Genomic DNA, 24,557 nt, shown 5'->3' on the forward strand with positions numbered 1-24,557 from the left:
CAGTAGCTGAGATGATGAATTGGACAAGAGCTGTTAGTCATAAGATATATGCAATGGTCTGCACTGAGGGGCTGATTCTACAAACGGGTATCCCGACTGTAGGCAGCGGTAGGCAACCTACCGCTGTCTGGCAGCCAATCGGGATGCATGTTTTTAGAAAAAAAATTCCCTGAGGCAAGATGTCTGTACTATAGGTGTTTGCTGCGGGTCTAGGGAGACGGATAGGGACACCAAAGCTCACCCAAGGCTGGGAGTGGTTTTGCCTGGAAGTGGTCTTGGGCGAGTTTAAACGGCCCTAGACATCTCCCTAGAGCCACAACAGTTGCATGAAATATAGGCCAGCAAAATGCTGGCCTATATTTCAAATGTTAAAAGTAGATCCAGCCAGCTGAGCTGATAGTGGCTAGGGATCCTCGATCATCTGAACTGGTAGGATTCCCTGAAGCAGGGCTTCAGAGATTCCTACCAGCTCAACTGATTGGGGGGGGGGGGGGAAATATCCCTGCCACAATTAGCTAAGCCGGCAGCGGCCTGACATGCACCCCCTAAATTAGCAGGAGGGATGCCCACTCCCTCCTGCCACCAGCCTCCTGAACTCCCCCAATCCAAGACTGGCAGGAGGGATGTTCACTCCCTCCTGTTGCCAGCTCCTATAATCCCCTGCTCCCCCCTATGGTGGATTGGTAGGAAAGATGCCCACTCCCACCTGCTGCTGGCCACTTTGATCTCACAACACCCCTCCAACCGCCGACACCCCCCAAACCCCCCACCTCTTATGGGTGGGGCCTTAGGCATCTGGCCCAATCAGGACTGAGCCGGCAGGACTCTTCGAAATGCAACTTCAGGGAGTTCTGCCGGCTCAGCTGATTGGGGATTCCCTTGCAGCGATCAGCTGATGGCAAGGGATCCCTCAGCAAAGATAGGCGGCTGAGCCACCTATCTCTTCAACAGAATAAGGCGCGATTCTCTAACTGGCACCGGTGACATGGGCGCCGGTTAGAGAATTGCATAGGATTCTGGTACTCAATTTTCAGCCACTTCTTAGGTAGCCGCTGTCAGCATAGCTATTGCTAGCAATCAGCATTTTCAGTTGGCATAACTAATGTCAGCAAAGGCCTATGGGAAATTATATCAATCTGACTCTGGGATGTTGATGCAGATAGATCACATACAGTAAGCATCCAGGCAGACTGTTTCAAACAACCCTAATTCAATCAGTGCTTAGAGGACCTGGCAGTAAAAAGGTGCTCTAAGAGGTGTTAAGAATGTCTGAAGATATGCAATGGATCCAGGTGGTCAGTGAAACTAACTATTGTTTCAAACAGTTTACAAATTCTAAACAGAAAGATACTGGGAAATACAATAGTTTCTATATTTAGAATAAGATTCCAAGCTATAAAAGGCTCCTCTCTACAACACCCCCCTCTCTTGTTCCTCTGGCTCCTTTTGCTCCTCTCTTGTCTACCTTTTGGAACCCGAAGCTTAGACCATCCTCTTTTCTCTCTCTCTGCCTCTCCCTGGAACTCCACGCTTCTCTCTGGACTTTGTAAGGCAGGGAAACTGCTTTGCTCTCTCCTTATATTGCTTTTCTGTAAGCCTATTTCTATAATATATTCTTTATGCAATCACCTCTGGCTGTGCTTCTCATTTGAGTCTGCTTCCTAGTGAATCTTCTGTGAAGGTTTTGAACTCGGGACCTGGCGTTTGTAAGGGCGCCTCACAAAACCCCTACAACTTCACATTGTGGGGGCACTTCAAACCTTACAGCCGCCGAGACCGGTGTCTTATACAGAGTCAGGCCCTGAGTGTATAGAAATGATAAATAGTAGTAGTAGTAATATAAATCTTGTAGTATATGAAGGATTGTAGGTACTAGTACTCCTGTTTTGTATTACAAACACTAATTGCAGAATACTTTGTTTTATTGTTCTATGGCAGTGTCTCTCAAACTTTTTTAGCTTTGGCACACCTAAATGGAGCAAATGGTTTTTGCGGCACATTATAATTAAAATGATTAAATGTTAAAACCAACAAAAAATTAAATTCGAGAGTTATTTATTTAAAGTTCTTTAAGCTATGTATGGATAATTGTACCAACGGTGAAACTAGAGCAGATAGAATAGAATTGCTAATCAATGTGATGGATGAGCTTGTTTTTGAGTGCAAAGTAACTCAAAACACAGCTCGATCGTACACAAGCAAAAATACGCATTTCATCATCCACGTCTGCAGTTATTCTCTTTTTTTCGATTTAATTTCTGTCAGAGCTGAAAATCCAAGTTTCCAAAGTTAAGAAGATCCAAACAGTAACAAAGCCTTGATTGCTTTGATGCTCAAGAACTAAGATTACTTGACGTTAGTTTTCAAGGACCAATCACATCAAAGAATGATGCTTGTCTTACACACACAGATACTCATAACATTGACAGACTCTTGCATATGCGACGTATATGTCAACTATTCTAGTGTACACTTATGAAGGTAATTTTTATAAAATAAAGTAAAATTCTGGAGTCTCTCGTGGCACACCTGGAATCTCTTCGGGGCACACCACTGTGCCATGGCACATAGTTTGAGAGACACTGTAATATGGTGTACAAAATTTCATCAAAACTATGCTCTAGAGCTAAACTGAATTCCATATTTTACTATTCAGCCAAATACGAATAATGTATTTGGGGCTGAATCAAATTGAATATGAAAATTCAGTACAGCCATACTATGAACTGTTCTTGAATCTCAAACTGCTCCTGGCATCATCTTTACACAGATGTCCAAGCAAGAGCTATCATGACCATGTCCAAAATAAAGGTAGGAAACTTGAAGGTTGAACTAAAAACCATACTCTTCAAGAAATTCCTGAAACAATCCTGACATGATCCACTCTTTACAACTCTTGAAATGACAAAAGATCTACTCTCTACAAATCTAGAAAGGACAAATGTTCTTCCATTGTACAACCTGAAAAACAACAAATGATCTTCCTTAGTTTCCCTTTCTTCTCTACCTACTCCTCTCCACTTTTGACCATTCAAATACTGACAAATGTTCTACTCTTTACAACTCTTGAAATGACAAATGATCTACTCTTTACAACTTTAGTAATGACTAATGTTCTTCCATTGTAACCCCCCTTTCATAAATCTTTTGTAATCCGCCTTGAACTGCAAGGTAATGCAGACAATAAGACAAATTCAAAAGAAGAAATGTTCTTTGGATATGAATTTTCCTTCACAAGACGTAGTTCAAAAAGGGAAAAAATGTGCAAGGGGAAATCTGAAAATGGCTGTCTTTTAGAAAGCATATCACTGAATAAAATACATCTTTAAAAAATGTTTATATTAAATCTAATCTAATCTAATCTTTGGTCTTATATATCGCATCTTCCATTAAAAAAACATAGGGCTCAACATGGTTCACAATAAAGCACAGTCATTTAAATGGATCAAAACTTAGGGCTCCTTTTACAAAGCTGAGCTAGTGGTTTAACGCGCGTAATAGCGTGCGCTAAACAGCCAGCCACGCTAGCCGCTACCGCCTCCTCTTGAGCAGGCGGTAGTTTTTCGGCCAGCGCGGGGGTTAGCGCGTGATTAAAAGTTGCGTGCAAGGAGCCCTTAGTCATCATTCTGGAAATGTTTGAAATAATATATAGTCTTCGAATGTTTGCAAAAGACTTGAAAGGAATTGATCTTTCATAAAGGGAGAGGTAAATCATTCCATAAGAAAGTTGATGCAAAAGAGAAAGAGCTACCCAAGAACGTTTTTAACTGAACTCCCTTTGCAGAGGGAAACACAAATACAGTATAGAAGCAGTTAGGTCTGTGCGTGGTCTGTGTTGAAAAATTCTGCATCAAAGGAACAAGAGATTCAGCAGATAGACCATAAAATATTTTAAAAGCCAAGCATAAACATTTGAATTTTATTTTGGACTGAAGAGGCAACCACTGAAGTGTTCTCAAAAGAGGCAGAACATGCTAGGGATTCCCTGGATTACAGAAAAACTGTATCGGAGAAATTTTGGCATGCTGGCCTGAACCACAGTAATTTGGTTTTAGGATGGATTCAACTTCATCCAAAATTGAATTGACCGGCGCTGTAATCTAGAAATACAAGCACAAATATTTGCTGCAAAAGAGCTCATATCAGAAGAAACTTCCTGCAATAAATAAATATCATCAGCATATGTGAAGAGAAATTCCCCTGGGCCCAGGCAAAAAGAACTCAGTGCAGTCATATAGATATAAAAAAAATATCAGCGATAGGGGGAAAGCATTGAAGAACGTTGCAGCCTGGGAACCAAGCAGGGGATGTATTTCCACTAGAGCTACAGTAACTATACTGTATAAGACCTAAAAGAAAATAAGCCACAAAACCAATCCAGAACCCTGCCATCCACTCCTAATTGAGATAGAAGACACAGTAAGATATTGCCATCTATGACATCAAATGCTGCAGACAGGGCAGATTACTAGCGGTGGCAGTAAGAAGAAAGAAAACTTATGCCAGAAATTCATAGAAGACAACCATCCAACTATCATGGATGACAAATGACTGAGGAGAGTCGAGGGGGCCACTGCAGTTTGTGAACTATTCTACATGTACAGTGAGCGACTTTTATCCTTTTAGCATTTTCTGGATATCTCCTCTTGGTTTGGTCCTGAACATGGTCCTATAGACCAGTGGTTCCCAACCCTGTCCTGGAGGACCATCAGGCCACTCGGGTTTTCAGGCTAGCCCTAATGAATATGCATGAAAGAGATTTGCATATAATGAAGTGACAGGCATGCAAATCTACTCCATGCAAATTCATTGGTTGGGTTGGGAACCACTACTATAGACCCACTTAAAGAGTCAGTGTTTTTTTCTTCAGAAAAGGAACTGATTAGCATATTTACATATTTTTCACCTCCTTGCAGATACTTATTTCAAATACTAAAAACAAACTGTGATGAGAGTACACCCAGATGTAATGTTTTTGCAATAGTGAAATAAAAACCGCCTCTTTCTCTGCATTTGCGGAGCCTCAGGAAATACCACAGCAAAAATTCCAGCTCTACAGCAGCGAGAGCCCATGTGACCTTAGGGCATAGCTTGGGTCTGTTTGGGGTTTTTTTTATTGCTTAGTTTCTTCTTGGAATGCAAAAGGAAAAATTCCTCAAGCCAAAAACAAGACAAAAAGGTCAAGCTTTGGTTTTCCAGATGCCTGCCTTCAAACAGAGATATTTTTTAGTGTGACTTTGGTGGTTCCAAAGATTTAACGAATTACACAAAGCTGTATAATTATTTAATCAAATATATATATATTTTTATCTTGTGTTAAAACATTACATTTTGCTACCAACCACCATAAGACAATCAGTTTAGATTGTTGATATAAAAATGGAATAAATTCAGATGGTGATTCCATATAGCGTTCAAAAGAAATCCTGCAGAGTCATTGGCAGCTACAATAAACAAAAACGCTCATTCATCTGATTTCTTCCAGTTCTGCTCTTACTCCAGAAGAGAGATTTTAAAATTTGGAGATTTCCTGTGTAGACACTCCCACTACCCAAAACTAAGTAAACAAGGGAGCAGCTGTGTGAACCTTTGGCATGACCCTATGCTGCTATCACGCTGATCCATGTAAAGCATAGATACAACATTAAGAATGGAAGAGCAGATGCAAGGAACGAGAGCTTTGAAATTTGGCTTCAGGGTCAGGGCTGTACAATATGTATGAAAGCCCCAAAACAGTCAAGTTCATATTTTGCCGACATTAGTGGATAATGGTTCTTTCAAGCAGCACTTCAGCTTTGCTCATCTGAATCTCAACGTAGCAGACTGTATCTATGTAGAAGCATGTAAACAGAGAGAGAGAAATTTTTTAACAGCTATTTCCCTCTGTAATTAGGCATGTTTCTTTTAATGGACAGGCACTCTTCTATCCTCTCACCAACACTGAGTCTAGCAAGAAAGAGAAGAAGATCAGCAGCAGGTAGACAGTGGTGTGATCCAAGCATGATTTATGACATCATAAAGCTGATTTCATGTATCCTCAATTAAAAAAAAAAAATAAAAAAATCTGCTACAGATTCTAAATTATTGTCAGTGGCGTAGTAAGGTGGCATTGGTACCCCTCTTTCTTTCTGCCCCAAACTCTTCCCACTCCTCCCCTTGTCACGCACGTGAACCCCCCCCCTTCCTTTCCCCTAAATCTCTAGATGTTCACCGCCATAAGCAACAACTTTAACGTTCTCCTCGCAACCATGTCTTCTCTCCCGTTGATGCCACTTGTGTGTGCCATATATAGGAAGTGACATCAGCAGAAGAGACAGGGTCGCGAGCAGCATGTTGACGTTCTTGCTGCTCACAGCAGTGAAAACTAGAGGTATGGGGGAAGGAAAGGGTGGGGGGATCGGAGATCAGAGACGAGGATGGGGGGAGGGCCACCACTGTCCCTGGCAACTATCACCCTCGCTACGTCACTGGTTATTGTAATATTTTTTCTTGTTGATTAAAAAAAAAAAAACTACTAAAATTTTCAAAAATTTGAAACATTTTCTGGATTTCTATTTGGTTTTTCAAGTGATATTAAGCTAGAATGCCTTCAGATGAAAATTCTCTCTCACACACACAATTATATAATATATCGCTCATTCTTGGTATCAATTACTTTAGCCAGACACATTCAAAACAGATAATTGCAGGGTACATGGTTAAATAGTTGGTTAAATGTAAAGAGAACAGAGGTTCTTGTTGCAGGTTTCCAGGTCTTGCTACATCTTTGTCAGGTAGAAACCGACATTTCAGCCATCATGTTGTGACTTTCATCAGGATATGCTCTGAAGTCTGCAGTGTGACTTTGGAAATAGTGGGTTCACTGACCTGGTTGGGAACAGGCCAGTCCACCAATTTAAATTTTGGCGGGAAAATCAGTTGGTTAGAAAATTGAATTTTGTTGTGAAAGTCCATAGAATGGAAAAGTCTCTGGTAGGTTTAAAGATGTTCTCCCCATGGATCTGGATTAGATGTTCTCTCAGGGTTTCTGCAGCTTGCATTGCTGCTTGTTACAGGTTTCTGGGTCTTGATGCATCTTTGTCAGGTAGAAACCGACATTTCAGCCATCATCTTGTGACTTTCATCAGGATATGCTCTGAAGTCTGCAGTGTGACATTGGAAATAGTGGGTTCACTGACCTGATTGGGGACAGGGAAGTCCACCAATTTGAATTTTGACAGGAGAGTCAGTTAGTCAGAAATTTGAATTTTGTTGTGAAAATCCATAAAATGGAAAAGTCTCTGGTAGGTTTAAAGATGTTCTCCCTTTGGAGCTGAGCTGCCTGGCTGGCCTGGAACCTTCTCTCCAACATCAAAATTGACGTCAGGGGGAAGGCTTGTGGGCCAGCTGTGTGGTTGCTGCATGCGCCTGGCCCGTCCCATCCCTGTCTGGAGTTGCGGCAGTGGTGGGGGACGGGGGAGCAGGTTGCAGGGTCGGCTTTGGGGTGAAGCAGGTGGGGAGGCAAGGAGGAATCGGCAGTGGCAGCCGTGGCTTCAGCGGGAGGCAGACAGGCTTTGGCACGGGTCAGCTTCTGGAGAGGGAGGAAGGGTGTGTGTGGACTGTGCAACTTAATTTTGAGACAAATGCTGGAAGGCAGTGAGGGGGAGGGGCACAAACTCGACAGAGAAAGGGGGGCATGAACATGGGACACAGAATGGAGAGAGGAAGAGGGCATTAACTTGAGATGGGGGGAGGGAATAATCAATCCAATAGTCATTAGTTTTATGGAGTGTCTTCTTGTTTTGTGTTATTTGAAAGTTTAAACAACTGTCCCCCATTTAACCATTCTACTGCCTCATGATTTTACAAATTTCTTTCTTACCCCATCTCATTCAACTTTTCTCCAAGTTCAAGAGCTCTAACCTATTCAGCCTCTCTTCATAAGGAAGGTGTACTATCCCTTTATCCCCCCCCCTTTTGTTACTCTTTCTTGAACTTTTCCTAGTTGTGCTATATCCTTTTTAAGATGGTGCAACCAGACATGCACACAATAATCAAGGTGCAAATGCACTGGGGACCCATCCAGAGGTATAATGTTATTTTCAAATTTGTTCGCCATTCCTTTATTGGGATCATCCATGACCATCTATTTACTTTTTTAGCAGTCATGGTATACTGTACTGAAAATTTCTATGTATTATCCACATTGATGTTTTTTCTGGGTGGTGGCACAAGTCCCTGGAATACTCCGTGCTGCAAACTGATCCATTATAATCTTACAGGATACCACCGTTACTCATATAGGGAGATATATTCATCATAAGTGGAGCTAAGTTCATGCTCCTCTTCTAATAAAATACTATTCAATACAAAAAAATATGAAGGATGCTATATAAATGAGAAGCCAGATGCAAAAAAAACTTAACTCAATGTAATTGAAGGCACCAAAAGTAAGAGTACTTTCACTAAAGCTTAGTGTGTGCTAACAAACGCTAGCATGCGTTAAATGCTTTACATCCTATTTTCTTCCTATGGGCCACATGGCACTTAGTGTACACTAAAGTCCATCAGTGTACGTTAAAATTTAGTAAGAGAGCACCTTAGGGCCGGATTCTCTATATGGCATCATTAGCAGCGGCCACTTAGAAAAGTGGCACCAATCGTGTGTCAATTATGTGACACTGCCCTTGTAAGGGCCTACATTTTTTAAAAATTAGATTCTAATAGGTTTTAAATGATGCGGTCAACTATTGTGTTTTTTATCACCAATTAAATCAATTAAGTTAGGCGGCAGTAAGGCCTAACTTACGGCACACTATAGATAATTTGGGCCTTAGTGTATTTTTACTTTGGGTGTAGTACATATTTTTTCACTCTAATTCTACTTGCGTACTTAATACAAGTTTCAGCGTGGAAAAATGTGCACTAGTACATATTCCATGCAATGCATGTAAAAGAACTGCAAATTGAATAACTTTAGATGCACGGAAGTGAACTATATTTAAAAGCATTTTCTTTGCTAAACCTCTGAGTCCAAGAGCTATAGAAGTTTTTATGTTTTAAATTTCAATTTATTTCCACTAAAGTAAATGGAAGTTAAAAAAAAAAAAATCCCTCGGCAGGCCAGGATTTGACGTTAGAAGAGAGACGAACAGAAGGTGGAAGATGTTGTTTGAGCCGGCGAACATTTCGAGAGGTGCATGCATCCATGAGGGGGTCGGGGGTTGGAGGGAGGGGAATAAATATTGATGGGGACATCTTGGTAACTTTATTCTTCATTTATATTATATATTATGTTATATTATGTAATTATTAGATGAAGGATTACTTAAAACCTTGAAAGATATATATGTTACCTGTACAGATATTAGTGTAATGTATGTAATACCTATTGTTTTGATCATTTGTATGACACTGTTTTAGATTAAAAATCAATAAAAATTTAAAAAAGAGGTGCATGCATGGGGAGGAGGGGTAGGTGCACGATACAGCGGGGAAAAGTAGGGAGTGCCCAGTGATGCAGGGCGCCACCACCCTGGGCTACCTCCCTCGTTACACCAACGATTGTGGAGGTTTGTTATTTCTATGAGAGTTTGGTGTTATAAGAACACAGACACCAGATTCCTTTTTGCTTTATATGCTTGTCTTTGTATAACTACTTTGGTTATATTTGTACTGCACATTTTTGATATTCTCAAAATAAAACGCGTGCCAAGTCTAGCGCACCTTTTTCTCATGTATAAAGGTTTTTTGTCACACTGGATCATTAAAAACCCCTTTGCACACCATTAGCTTAATGCAGGGGTGTCCACACTTTTGGGGCTTGCAAGCTACTTTTAAAATGACAAAGTCAAAATGATCTACCAACAATAAAATTTAAAAAAAAAACACAAAGCACACTGTACGCTGAGAAAATGTTAACTATCATTCCTATTCCGGAGTTTTTTCAAAGAGATCAAGGCAGATGACTCCATGCACTGTCACCTCAGTAACAACCATACAAAAATAGACAAATATACCCCCCTCCCTTTTTACTAAATCATAATAGCAGTTTTTAGCGCAGGGAGCTGCGCTGAATGCCCAGCGCTGCTCTCGATGCTCATAGGCTCCCTGCGCTAAAAAACGCTATTGTGGTTTAGTAAAAGGGGGGCCATAGTGCAAAATATAGACAGCAGATATAAATTCAGATACATTTTGATCACTAAATTGAAAATAAAATCATTTTTCCTACCTTTGTTGTCTGGTGATTTCATGAGTCTCTGGTTGCACTTTCTTCTTCTGACTGTGCATCCAATCTTTCTTCCCTTCTTTCAGCCTATATGCTTTCAGCCTGTATGCTTCCTCTCCTCCAGACCTCATTCCCTCCCCCAACTTTTTCTTCTTCTCTCCCTGCCCTTTCTTTCTCCCTGCCTCCCTTTCTTTTTTTCTCTCTTCATGCCCCCTTTCTTTTTTTTCTGTTTCCCTTCTTTCCTTCTGTCTCCCTCCCTGTCCTCCACCAAGCCACTGCTGCCACCGGGGAACAGGCCTCCAAGCCGCCGCCGCCATCGAGTAACAGGCCCCAACGCCACCCCCTCCCCAAGCTCTCCCTGCGTCAGGCCGACCAGCATTCCTCTCCCCGACGTCAATTCTGCCGTCGGAGAGGAAGTTCCGGCCAAGCCAGGCAGCGACTGGCTGGTCCGAACTTCCTCTCCGACGGCAGAATTGATGTTGGGGAGAGGAAGGCTGATCGGTCCAGTAGATCGCCAAGGCAAAGTGAGTCTATCACGGAGACTCACTTTGCCTTGGCGATCTACTGGCCGTTTGCGATCGACCTATTGGGCACCCCTGGCTTAATGCATTGGCGGTTAACATTTTTTAAAAATTATTATTATTCTTATTCGTAGCATGGATTTCTCTTCACATTTTAATACCTCAGAGCTGAAGATACAAGATCACATTCCACAAGACAAACTGAGGTGACACCTCCTTGAGGGAGCATATTTTGGACCTATTGCATCAACGACCTTATCAGAGTTGATTAATGCATGATAACCGCTAATATACAAACAAGCAAACCACACTTGCGGCATTCTTAAGGTTATTGCATGCTAAGTTGTGTTTTAAGGGAATTTTCTGTTAGGGGGGAATTGGGGGGGAACATGCTGAAAATTGGACATGGAGAATGCACAGCAATTAATGTGGTGCATTTACCGTGCTCCGATTGACTAATGCACAGTTAGCACAGAACCACTTACTACATCTAGATTATCATGCGCCAACGCAACAGTTAATGAATGACCTGTAATGGCAAATACTAGTCAAGTGCCTAATAGTTGCTGCATTACATTTAGAGCTACTGTGCATTAAATTTCTGCATTAAGCCGCAATAAATAGAAAATCTTACACACTTTAGTAAAAGAACCCCATTATGAGCTTTAGAGTTCCTCTACCATACAACTTCTGATCACCCATCAACCAACCTCCAGCTCTTACCGAACTCTCAAATTTGCCTTTCAGCCTATTTAAGGTTCTCTTCATTTGATTAACTGCATAATTGAAGCATTATTGGAATGTTTTCTGATTCACTTATATTTTCTGCTAATGTCACCTTTTGTCATTCTTTCTGACCTGAATAAAGGGGGTTCTAGCTCCCAAAAGGCAGTCAAGAAATGTTTTAGGTAGTTCAATAAAAATGTATCGCATTTTTATTTTAAACAGCCTTTATTTCTGTGCATTCAATCGGGCTAACATAGCAGCCACACTATTTCCATGCTATTTAGTCACAAAGGGGTCCTTTTACTATGGCGCATTAAATTGGTTAGCACGCTTTAGTAAAAGGACCCCAAAATCAAAAATAAGGATGTTTACAAATAAAACAGCAAAGGGGAAGCAGTGGGAGTAGAGCATGTCTTACCTTAGTGGCCAACAAAATTTACCCTGGGAGATGCTGACCCACAGTTGCTCAGTATCCTCACTTGACAAGATCCATCTTCCTTAAAAAAAAAAAAAGAATTGCAAAGTTGTCATTAAATAAAAACTCAAAACAAATCATGTGCTCATAAAAACACCCAAAACAACATACATCACACTGCATCTCCTTATCACATCATTACTCATAGGACCCCTGAGGAAGACACTATTGTTGAAACACAGACCGTGTCAGGTCCAAAGTTCCAAGTGGATTGAGTCCTACATGTTTTTATGTGGATTATCAGTTGAATTTATAATAAAGCCTATGGGGTTCATAATCAAAAGAGAAAAACATCCAAAAACCGGACTAAGTCAGCACATGGATGAACATTTCTCAAAAACGTCCAAGTGCCGATAATCAAACCGGGTTTTGGACGTATTTCTAAATGACTTAGGCCCTCATAGTGCCGCTCAACGTCCAAAGCTAAATGGGGCGTTTCGGGAAGCGTGTCGAGGGCGGGAATTGGGCAGGACGTGGGCCGGCTTAGACTTAGTCGTACAGCATGTATAACCGAAAGTTAAACAACAGAGCCTAGAGGAAACTTGGATGTTTTGACTTAGACCATCTAAAACATGGTCTAAGTCACTAAAACCCACCTAAACTCACCACATATGCACTGAAAACACATAAAAAAGACCCCCACACACTACCCCAGTGATCACCAACCCCCTCCCACCCCCATAAAAATTTTAATCATAACTTTAAATTTCAGCCTCCAGACCATCATCACCTGGCTGCCTAGCATAGGAAAGCCTAGTCGTCCAGCCCAGAGGCAGCTTAAGTCATCTTGGGGGTGGGGTTTGGGACCCATAGAGAGATGGACCCATGCCCATAAGCCCCTGTAATCACTGTATTGATATTGAAACATGTGCACTCCCCTATACACCCCCAAAACCCTTTTGGACTGGCATATAAGTGGCTGCTGCATCCATAAGGGCTATAGGGATGGTAGATAAGTGGGTCTAGAGGATTCTGGAGGTGGTTTGGGAGGCTCACCGTCACCTATAAGGGAGCAGTAGTGAGGGGAAACCATGGCACCCTGTGTGTGAAGTTCACAGCAGTGCCCTGTAAGGTACCCCACTATTTAGGTGCCCTGTCTGGGTGTTCTGTCACTCACTTTGCAGGCCCCTCCCACGTCCAACAGGGCTTGTTCTAGACGTTTTTGACTTGGACGGACATTTGGACGAAAATGGACTAAAAAGATAGACGTTTTAGATCACATCTACAGGACATATAATTTGGACGATTTTCGAAAGTCAAAAGACGGATGTCTCTTTTGAAAATGGTACTTAGCCTCTTTTTGACTTTGGACGACTTGCGAAATGGACGTAAATGGACTTAGACGTCCCTTTCGATTATGCCCCTCTATGTCTGGAACATCAACTCTCCACAGTGTTTTGGGACTTCTATTCTGTGGAGCCACCAGGGTCAATCTTTTGGTTTGCTCATAAAAACACCACCACTTCAACTTTATTATACTGTTGAGGAAGACGGATAGTCTATCAGACTTCTCAGATAGCCAACATATGGTAGATATGGTGTACATGGACCAGTGCTGCCATACACATGAGTTATAGAGACCCTTTTTCTAAAGTACAGTGGCGTTTGACACTTCACTGCACTTTAGTATAAAGAAGTATATGCAAAACCTGTGTATTGTTAGCAGCATTTCCAGCATGTTCCCGGTTACCTCACTGAATAACTCTTTATTGAACTCTTTACCACAAGGTAAATGTGAAAGCATAATACACTTACTTACAGTAAGGGGATAATTCTGTGCAGGACACCTAGAGTTAGTTGCCTAAATTATTTGTGCTAAGTGTGAATTCTATAACAGTAATTAAACGTGCACTTGTATAAATCTGCACCCTAGCACTTAACTTTAGGTATGACCACTTATGCCATGTATGAAAGTATTCTATAACCTTAGTGCGTACACACTTGGTACACCCCTGAGCCTCACATCGCATTCCCACTTCCACACCCCTAGTAGTTACAAACTAATGCTGGTTTTTACTAAACGGCGCTAGAGGTTTTTAGAACATTTTGAAAAGGTATTCTATGAGCATCGGCATATTTAACTCAGTGGCCTGTGCTAAAAACCTATAGCACCATTTAGGTTACTGAATTACGATAAAGTGCAGTTACATGAGTAACTGCAAATCAGTTACAATTGTGAGGGGTGTTCAATAATTTATCTACCCAAGTATGAAAGAAAGTAGCAAGTGTGTTGAAACAAGTCTGTGCAAGTTGTGCCATGTCTCAAGGTTACTCATGCACAGTTGCAGCTCAGTGCGAGTCTAACATTCTAAGAGACAGGATGTCAGGAAAGTCCTTGTGCGAATCAAGTAAGAAGCTGCTAGATTTGGAGCATTGTCCAGTGATAAAATTTCTCACAAAAGAAGGGATAAAGCCAAAGAAGATCCATGAACGCATAACTGCAGTTTATAGTGATTCTGATCCATTATCCTACAGAGTAAAATTTTGGAGCAAGCAGTTTAAGTAGGGTAGAGAGTCCAATGAAGATGACCCTCACACTTCCACAAAAATGTGCAAGAAAGTTGAGGATTTAATTCTGTCAGACAGACAAATTAAGGTTTCCTGAATAGCTGAAGAAATGGGCATCTTGGCAGGTACAGTGTGGAAAATAATTCATGAAAAGTTGGGCATGTTCAAGGTTAGTTCAATATGAGTTCCAAGAATGCCATCGTCATGACAGAAGACCACGAGGCTCCATTGCAGTTAGAAGAACTTGGAGATGCTCCGTGAAGACCAAGTGAATTATTTTCATCATTTGGTGACTGGTGATGAGACTTGGGTCTATCACAGATATCCTGAGTTCAAAATGGAGTCAATGCAGTAGAAACACAAGTCATTCGCCACTTCAAAAAAGTTAAAGACATAAAAATCTGTAGGCAAAGTCATGGCAACTGTTTTCTGGGATGATAAAGGACTTTTGCTTCTTGAGTTCATGCCACACAAGACAGCCATAACTGGGGAGAGTTACGCCAACACAATGATTACTTTGCGGGAATCAATAAAGGAGAATAAAAGAGGAAAATTTACAGAAAGTGTGCTGCTTCTTCACAACAATATGCTGGTTAACATGTCACGACAATCACAGGCTGACTTCCTTGGATTATTTCCTGTTCCGAGTTCTGAAGAAATCTATCCTTGGACAGTGATTTTCAAGTGATAAAAACATCATGGAAGCTGTGACATCTTGGTTTGAAGTCCAAACAGAAGAATTATTTTCAAAGGGGTTAAAGTCATTGCAGGAAAAGTGGATGAAGTATATGGAGATATGAGGGAACTATACTGAAAAATAAAACAAAATTTCTTTGAAAACTCTTTTCTTTCCTACTGAGGTAGATAAATTATTGAACATCCCTCGTTATAGCTGATTATTGGTGCCAAATAGCGCCTAATTTATCAATTACGTGCATAACTGGTACTTTTCTATAACCTGTGTGCACTAGTTTAAATGCCAAGCGAAAAGTTGCTCATACAAGATTATACAATGAGGGGATAAGTGACTACGCAGTAACTACAATCCACTCCCATTCCCCACCTATTCCATTTCACACTGCAGGATAGTATATGCTCTCATGCCAGCATGGTAATTTGGCTACTGCAGCCACATACTAATTTGCATACTACCTACTTTCCTAGAAGAAACCCTGAATTCCATAAAGCAAATGCAAATGTGATATTTATATGTGCTTTATAAAACAGATGTATATTTTGCAATATGTTTTTAATTATATGTTACTATGAGCAAATTTATATTGCCAGATTTAGTATTTTGGTCACAAAATAGTACAAGATAAATCTTAAATCTGAATAGGGGCACTGTATGGGACCAAAAAGCATTACATAATTCACCCCTGCTTGCACAAGTGGTGATCATCATTCACAATAAAATGTTCTATTTCATATATCATATGGAAAATAGCTCCATAAAACCTTGTGAAATGTGAAGCAATGGCTCTGACAAAACATCCTTCTATACCAGCGGTCTCAAACTCGCGCCCCCCACCCTCCGGTGTTATTTTGCGGACCGCGGGATGTCTATTTTTTTCATGTACAACAATCATCTCTCCCTTCCTCTCCTCTACCCCAATTCTTCCTCTTTTCTTTCTCCCCTCCCCCCCCATGTGCAGCATCTCTCCTCCCCTGTCACTCATCCCCTTGTGCAGCATCTTTCTATCCCTCCTTCCCATCCCCTTGTGCAGCAGAACCCCACTGACCCTCCCACCGTGAGACTGACATACCTCCGTTCCAAGGCCTTCAAAAACAGCAGCGACGGCAGCTGTTTTGGGAGGACTCAGAGCGGAGGTATGTCAAGTCTCACTGGGGTGGGGATCGCTGAATTAACGAGTCCGATTTTTTCAACGAATTGAGCAGTAGTAGTGTCAGGGATGGAGTCGGGGACATTCAGAGGGGGCTTCGGGGGGTCAATCTTATTTTTGGGGTAAGGCTTATATTAGGAGCATCTTTAAAAATCATGCTAGGGCTTATTTTCAGGATAGGTCTTATTTTCGGGGAAACATGCCTGATGCTATCATACAACCTGGTATTCCTTTTGGTTTCACTTTCAAAGGAGAGTACGGGGGACACAATCACAGGATGATTCAAGAGGATCATGCCTTAATCCCTCCAGAGGTCAGCTCAAATAGAGCATCAAATAGAGCTCAAATAGAGCATCTTTTTTTGTACCCTGGACATGACTGAAACAAGTCTGAATAAAAATGTCCTTTTTAGACTTGGATGTTTTTTTCCGATTCGGTAATCACTGTTGGATGGTCTGATTCTATGCTCTCTCTCTAATCTCGCCCAAAACACGCCCCTTGTTATTTGGACAAACTGCAGAACAGGATGTTCAAATTCTGCTAGTCTAAAAACACAATTGGAACATTTTTGGCACATGGATTTTTTTTTTGCCCTTTGGAGATGTCCATGTGCTTCAAAAATGAGCCCCAAAATGTAAGTGTATTTGGAAGAAAATCATTAGTATACTCTATTATAGACATGAGATAGGAGATCAGGACGCCTTTCAGATTACAGAGTCCCTTTTCTACACAATGGTACTTAAAGTTAGACTGGAATTTGGCCCACATGGAGGGGCATTTTCAATATGATGTCCAAATCAGGGTTTGGACATTTTGATGAAGGCACACAAAAATCCAGTAACGAATATGATCAGTTTCGAAACAGAAACATATCTTATCTTTTAGCTTTAAAAACGGTCATTTCTTAGATATCCGTCCATCTTTTAAAAACATTTAAAAAAAAAACAACAACAATAAACAAGTTCAAAAGAAAAACTCATAAAACAAGCCATTTGGATGTCACTGTAGGGTTACCAGACATCTGGGAAAATGCTTGGATGAACTCCCGGTACTGGAAAGCCCCAACTTCCTGGTCGTGTCTGGAGGGCCTCTGAGCATGTGCAGATGATGTCACATGCATCCACGCATGCTCAGAAACCTAGATGCAGCCCAGAGGTTGGAAAACAAAGAAAGGGCCTTATGGGGGCAGAGATAGAGGCAGAATGGGGCGGGGCCATGTGTCCAGGTTTCTCCGGACAAAAATCTGGTAGCCCTATGTAGGAGGGGACAGGTTTTAGTAGAATGGCCACACAGGCATCCCAGCAGAACAATGGGACACATTAGGGGGCACTGCAGTCTTTCACATAAAAGACCCAGGTACACATTGCACCATAACCCCTTTAACAAAGTATGGTAAGCTCTCCAAAACACACACAAAACCTATTGGACAAAATTGAAAACCACACCAATAACCCTCAGTGGCACACCAGTGGAGAAAATGCCCAGATTCATTTACATATGAGGCAAAAAAAAAAAATACTTACGTGGGTCTCAGCTTAACATTGGCTAGGACACACATTACTAGAGTGTGTTTGTTCCTCGTTCCAACACCCTGCATAAGCTAGTCTGCAGGTAAGGGCTCCTTTTACAAAGGTGAGCTAGCGGATTAGCACACGCTAGCCAAAAATCTACCGCCTGCTTAAAAGGAGGCGGTAGCAGCTAGAGCGCGCTTTGTAAAAGGAGCCCTAAGTTTCTTCCAAGCATTGTTAAACTATCCCCCTGTTTTACTAAGGTGCGCTATGCATTTTAGTGCGCACTAACCGCTAACGCGCCCATAGACTAACATGCAGGAGTTAGCATTTAGCACACACTAATATTTAGCGTGCACTAAAATGCTTAGCGCACCTTTGTAAAAGGAGCCCTATATGTTTTAAAACCACAAATTCTAATGTTTAGATACTGAAAACCTCCTATATCCAAATTCAGAAGTATATGCGTACGAAAAATGTAAAAGAAAAAAAAATGTTGCAAGTAATTTTATTCCTCAATTCTCTGATATTTTTAAATAATTTTTGAAGCAAAAGGCTGTTAAAATGTTTCTAGATTCAAAGAAAAATGTATTTCAAAGTTTTTGTGGTAAGTCAAATATGTCTGCTATTTCAAAGGAAAGTTTACAAAAGATACTTCACATGGTTATAAAAAATATTTTGTATTGCACAAGGACATGACAATTGCTAAACTTGGCAGTTTTCTCACCTTAAAATTGGTCAAGGAACTTTTATTTATGCGTGTGTGTGGTCCCAAGTAATATTTTTTTTAAACCCAAAACAAACGGAGAGCTTTAAAAGCAGCTGCAGTTTCCAGAGAATCAGTAGAGATGCTACCACACAATACATTCCAAAAATTATTTAAGCAAACAGAATTATAATCTATTTTAGCAATTTAGCAATCTATCTTTAAATTTCTGAGAACAGCCTCCTACACAAATAATTTGCACACACGCAGGCTGTGTATTCAGTCCAAACACTGAAGGAAAATGACATGCTGGCTGCTGAGGAGGGGGGAGGTTGTGATGGTATGAATAAACAAAGATTTTGGGATAACTTTTATGAAAGAGGTTAAAAGTGCCAGTAACAATGAAGAAAATCAACAACTAGCAGAATATCAACTATAACACATCCCTTAATTTGTAGATTTTTAGCCAACTCTCTCTTCCATGTTGTCACCAGAACTAAAGATGGGCACTCATTAGCATGCATTCAGTTCATTTGGGTATCTAAAAATTTGAAGTGCATGCGTATACAGTACTCCCTCGATATTCGCGGGGGTTCCATTCCAGGAATTCCCTCGATATTCGCTGGGGTTCCGTTCCAGGAATCCCCGCGAATCTTGTAAAATTATGAATACAGTTTTTCATAGGGGAGACTAGAGAGGGTAGCGGGAGAGGCAGGAAAGAGCAGCCAGAGTGCCGGCGAGTGAAGGAAAGCACTCGCTGTATGCTCCTGCTGCCTCTTCATGCACTAAAATCGGGCCTTACCAATCAGGAGCTGCGTGTCAAAGCAGCTCCTGATTGGTAAGGCATGACTTTAGTGCAGGAAGAGGCGGTCGGAGCATACAGCGAGTGCTTTCCTTCACTCGCCGGTGCTCCGGCTGCTCTCTCCTGCCTCTCCAGCTGTCCTCTCCTGGTCGGCGGTTCGTCGTCAGACAATACCACGAATGACTGGGACCGCGGGGGAACACTGTATAAACAAATGAGTGTTACAACTGATTTGCAAGCAATAAAAAATTCTAATGTACATACAATGTGTGTGCAAAGCATGACTAGGTAAGACAAACAAAGCAGGAAAATTGGGAAATAAGCACAAACCTAAACTGTTTTTCAAGTCATGCACACCTCTACAACCTCCTAAGTCAGTGTTAAAATATTTAAAACCTTAATTCTGTGTCTCCATTAGAGCTCATAGGTATTTTGAAAATAAAACTACTTTCACGATCCTCTGACAACAGTGTTTCTCCCTTTGCCACAGTTAAAAAAGATACTGCTTAAAAAGATAAAATGAGGCAAGACTGAGCATGGATGAAAAAGCCAAATACATTGGAAATGATAGAAAATTAAAGGCAGCTGCAGACACAAAAGGGAATGAAATAGAGAAAAATCAAGGAAAAAATAACTATAAAGAAAACAAATAGCAAACAAAGGGGAAATAAATCTAAGTAATAAGATTAGTTTTATATATTGCGGTGAGGAGACAGTGAAAAATCACAGTTTGTGTTCAGAAGGCTTGAGGATGCTGCCAAGAACCACCTTAACAGAAAGTCCAAGTTTAGTGGTCAGTTCCTCCTTAAGAACAGGGAAACTCCAACATGGTCACCAGACTGTAGCTCCCATAAATCAATGGGGCAAAACCAAATGAGATCATTTGGAGGAAAAGTTCCAAGCGAAAATAGGTTTTCCCTGGGAGGAGTTTTTCTCTATACTATAGCATGCTTGCAGCCAAAGGGAGACAAGGTTTTTCCCTAAGAACAACTTTATACATAACTGGAGGTGCTGCAAGAGAAAAGCATGGAAACTGAGGAAAGAAACCTGATTTTTTGAGATGAGAATAGGAAAAGAGTTCACAGTGAGATAGTGTGCAGATCTTTGAAGATTATTTTACTGTTTTGGTTTGCCCATTGTGTGAGAAATAAGTAAACATAAAAAAACTGAATGCAGCTGGGAGGCTGGTAGTATGTTAAGCTACTGTGAAGGAGGCAAATGAAGTAGATAGACTTTCTGACAAGGAATCAGGAGGAAGCCTCATGAGGACTAAGAAGTGGGTTGGTAGTTTTCAAAGTTGTTCTGCAAGAGAAATTCAGTAAGAGTGACAGATCAGTACATACATAGTTTTGCATTGCTAGGGATGTTGTGAGTGGTAGAAATCCCTGTCCCCAGTGAACTGGTATATACAGGAGGACAATTAGAAGAACCACTTGGGATCGGAAAAGACCTTCAGAGTGGTGGATGCAATATTCAGACTTCACCAGTGGGAGATGCTCTGTAACCATATTTCCTTTCAAGTTGTACTTCTCCCTATGAATTTGCGGTTTCAGTCTGCATCAGAAGGAAGGCTTCCGGGTCAGCGGGCCACATGTATGAGCCACCAATTGTGGCTTTGCAAAGACCAGCAGACCGCGTGCAGAAGCCACCGCTCGTGGCTTTGCCAACAGAAGTGCGGCTGGGAGGAAGAAGCCAGCCAGAGGAGGTGAACACCCGCAGGAGGCACAAATTTGGGATGTGGAATGGAGGGGGACAATGAGGGGCGCGCTGGGACTTGGAAGGGAAGAGGAGGGTTGCGTTGGGATAGGAAGGGAGAAAAAAGGGGTGTGTTGGCACAAGAAGAGAGAGGCAATATCCCGGTTCGTAAGTACGAGTTTGATATAAGTAAAGCGTTCTTAAACCGGGGACTGCCTATATAGTGTTCAAAAAATATTAACATCCTAATATAATATTGTAACCCTTAATAAAGATCCACACATTTATTACAGAACAGAGGGTAGTTAGTGCATTTGAGTTATCAATATGCTAACAACGTAGTCAGTGACATATAGGAGGGGGGGGGCAAGGGATGTACTGCCCTGAGCACCATTTTCACAGGGGGGCGTCAGTGCCTCTCCACCCCCTCTCACGTATCTCTAAATGTCTGCCAGCGTGAGCAGCATCTTCAACTTGCTGCTTGTGCCAGCTTTGGCTCTCCTCTGATGTCACTTCCTGGTCATGGGACCAGGACATGTCAGAAGGGAGCCAAGGCCGATGTAAGCAGCAGACGGAAGATGCTGCTTGTGCTGGTGAACATTCCAGAGGTACACAGGGGGGAGCACTCAAGCAGTAGGGAAGAAAGGAGGGGAGCACATGGCAGGGTGATGTTGAACACCAACCTCCCTTCTTATACCACTGAACTTAGTTAAGGTCTTTTCTGTGGAGTAAATGTATGGGAAGATGCTAGGATTGTCCTCAGATACAACAGAATACTAACCCTTTCACGGGTAGGGGTACTCTTACATGCACTGGGGAAATTCTATAAATAGTGCTCAAAAATGGGCGAGTGTCCTTTATAGAATAGTGCTTAGTGCCTAATCCCCTCACCTACTGTGGATGCTAGACTTACACCTGCTGAAACCTGGTATCAATATTGGTTCCCAAGTTAGGCGCATTGAAGCAATATTCTGTAACTACGTGCTTAACTTTTCAGAATGCCCCCTTTTGAATTGCGCAATAGCAAATTTACACTGATAGGGATAGAATTCACACTTATACTCAGATTATTCCATGAATATGGTTGGAAAGCACTCACTAATGTTCACACCAGCCCTTCAGTGACTCAGTATGCTAGTGCCCACATGGACCTGCATTCTTTTGCACCTACACTAGTATTTATTAAAGTCAAATGTGAATTAATTCGGCACTTATAAAAGCACCCTCTTAGCCAAGAGGGTTAGAAGTTTATGTTAATCACCTAATGATGGCGCATATAATTGTTGATCTCGGAGGATATAGGTATATGCCCTCAATCTCTTATGTGTATTTGTGCTACCGCAAAAGTAAACATCTTATTAAGGAAAACAAAAAGAGTAGAAAAGCACCAGGATCTGATGGTTGCAGTCTTGTTTGTGAATGGTAGTAGGTGCTGCAATATTAGTGTGACAGATGTTACAGCCTGCAGCTTTACATAGTACTCTAATTCTTAGCTATAGGAATACCATATACATTTATACTTGCTTCTTCCATTCCTGTCTACTGAAATTCAGGCCTACATGTTACAGCAAACATAATTAAAAAAAGGTTCAGAAAAAGCCCAAATGATGTAACAGGATATGTCCCTTAGGATAAAATAAGTGAAATGTCAAATTACTCATGCAAACAACTAAAAAAAAAGGTCAGACCAAACTTTCCTAAATTCATTAAGTACAAACTATGGGCCAGTTACCATCAATATGTGCAATCTCAGTATTCTAGATTTTTTATTTTTTTAAAGTGACGAACACAAGAATTGACCATCAACTCAGCATCATTGTATAGGAATCATTTTCTTTGTATAACAGAATACTTGCTCTACAACAATAACAGTTCTGAGTAGAGAATGACACGGTGGTTGTTAACCGCGGCTATCCGCGAGTAGCCGCGGGTAACCTGCTGAAACGGGAAAAGAAAAACAGTAGTCGCTGCGGGGATGGGGACAAGACCATTCACCACCCCGTGGAGCGGTGAATGGTCTTGTCTCCGCAGTGAGGCATCAAGGATCGTGCGGTCCAGCAGCCCCCAATTGCAGCGTTTAGCTAGCTCCCTCCCTCCACCTCACCTTATATGCTGTTTGCCGGCTTTCTTTTTCCCGAGCCGCACTGCGTTCAAAAAGACGCGCACGCGCGGCTACGCAAGTTGATCAATCTTCTCCTCTGATGCAACCGGAAACAGGAAGTTACAGGAGAGGAGAAGATTGATCAACTCACGCAGCCGCGTGTGCGCGGATTTTTGAACACGTGCGGCTCTGGAAAAAGTAAGCCGGCAAATAGCATATAAGGTGAGGTGGAGGGAGGGAGCTGGTAAAATCTGCGATCGGGCGGGTGGGGGTTGCTGGACCGCGCGATCGTGCGTGTTCCCGGCTCACACTAGGAAAGAGGGAGTGAAAGGGAAAAAGATTCTGGGCCAAGGAGATGAAGAGGGAAAGAAAGAAACCCACAACAGGAAAGAAAGGGGAGGACAGGCAGGTGAGCCAGATGCTGGATGCAGGAGGGGGGGGGGGAAGAAAGAGGGAGAGAAGCTAGATGGGGTTGAAAAGAAGAGACACACTGGTATGGAAGAGGAAGATAGAGGAAATCTGGACACAGGAAGGTAACAGAAAGAGGGGAAATTATGTGCATGGGGCATAGGGACAGAGACATTAAATGGGACATGCCATGGGGATGGTATATGGACACAGGGGGGGCAATGCCAGATACATAGGGGAGATATTAGAAATGGGGAAAATAGGAACACAGAAGCGAGATGGTTTGTGGGGATGGGACAGCTCGAAGGCTCCAGCGGCTTGCACAAATTACATTGTAACGTGCCACGAAAATAAGAGGGAGGGAGGTAGATAGATAAGCCACGCGAGAGGAGCTGAAGGGTGGTAGAAAGGAACAGATGGTGAAGGAGGGAGGGAAGGGTGGTGATAGAAAGGAATAGAATAGACATTGAAAGAGGGTAGAGAGGAACAGACCCTGAAGGGAAATGTGGAAGACAGAGTGGGGAGAAGACGCTGGAAGGTTAGAAAACAGATGCCAGACTATGGGGAAGCGGAGGGAAGAAGATGGGTGATAGACCAATTGGGGGGGAGGTGAAGGGAGAGGCACAGTAACAGCAAATGGAAGACGCAGAGAGAAGACACACAGTGGATGGAAGGAATTGAATGAGATGTGGAAAGCAGAAACCAGACAACAAAGGTAGAAAAAAAAATTATATTTATTTATTTATTTTTTGCTTTAGGATAAAGTAGTTTATTAGTTGTGTTGATAAAAATTTATAAACAAAGCCCTGCCAGCTGAACATCTCTTTCTCTAGTTCAGCAGCCAGAACTTTGATTTATATGAAAGGAATAAGCTAAATATTGCAGTACTAAGGCTTATATGGATGCTGCGGGGACGGTGACGGGGCGGTGAATGGGATGGCAGTGACGGTGACGGGGTGGTGAAGGGGATGGCGGTGATGGTGACAGGGCGGTGAAGGGAATGGCGGGTGACGGGGCGGTGAAGGGGACGGTGGGCCGGGAACGGGGCGGTGACGG

At 41.9% G+C, this 24,557-nt stretch overlaps 1 protein-coding gene across 10 annotated transcripts in view; it reads right to left on the reverse strand.

Annotated features, from left to right (window-relative positions):
• Positions 1-24,557, reverse strand: part of ZMIZ1 (zinc finger MIZ-type containing 1) — a 1,043,290-nt gene that overhangs the window by 587,516 nt on the left and 431,217 nt on the right. For all 10 annotated transcript variants that reach the window (XM_033942175.1, XM_033942176.1, XM_033942168.1 and 7 more), the window contains exon 4: positions 11,873-11,951. The gene's annotated coding sequence lies outside the window, so the exon portion shown is untranslated. The remainder of the gene's footprint in view (positions 1-11,872; positions 11,952-24,557) is intronic.

The sequence above is a fragment of the Geotrypetes seraphini genome, chromosome 4 (assembly GCF_902459505.1).
Source record: "Geotrypetes seraphini chromosome 4, aGeoSer1.1, whole genome shotgun sequence".
Taxonomy (NCBI): domain Eukaryota; kingdom Metazoa; phylum Chordata; class Amphibia; order Gymnophiona; family Dermophiidae; genus Geotrypetes; species Geotrypetes seraphini.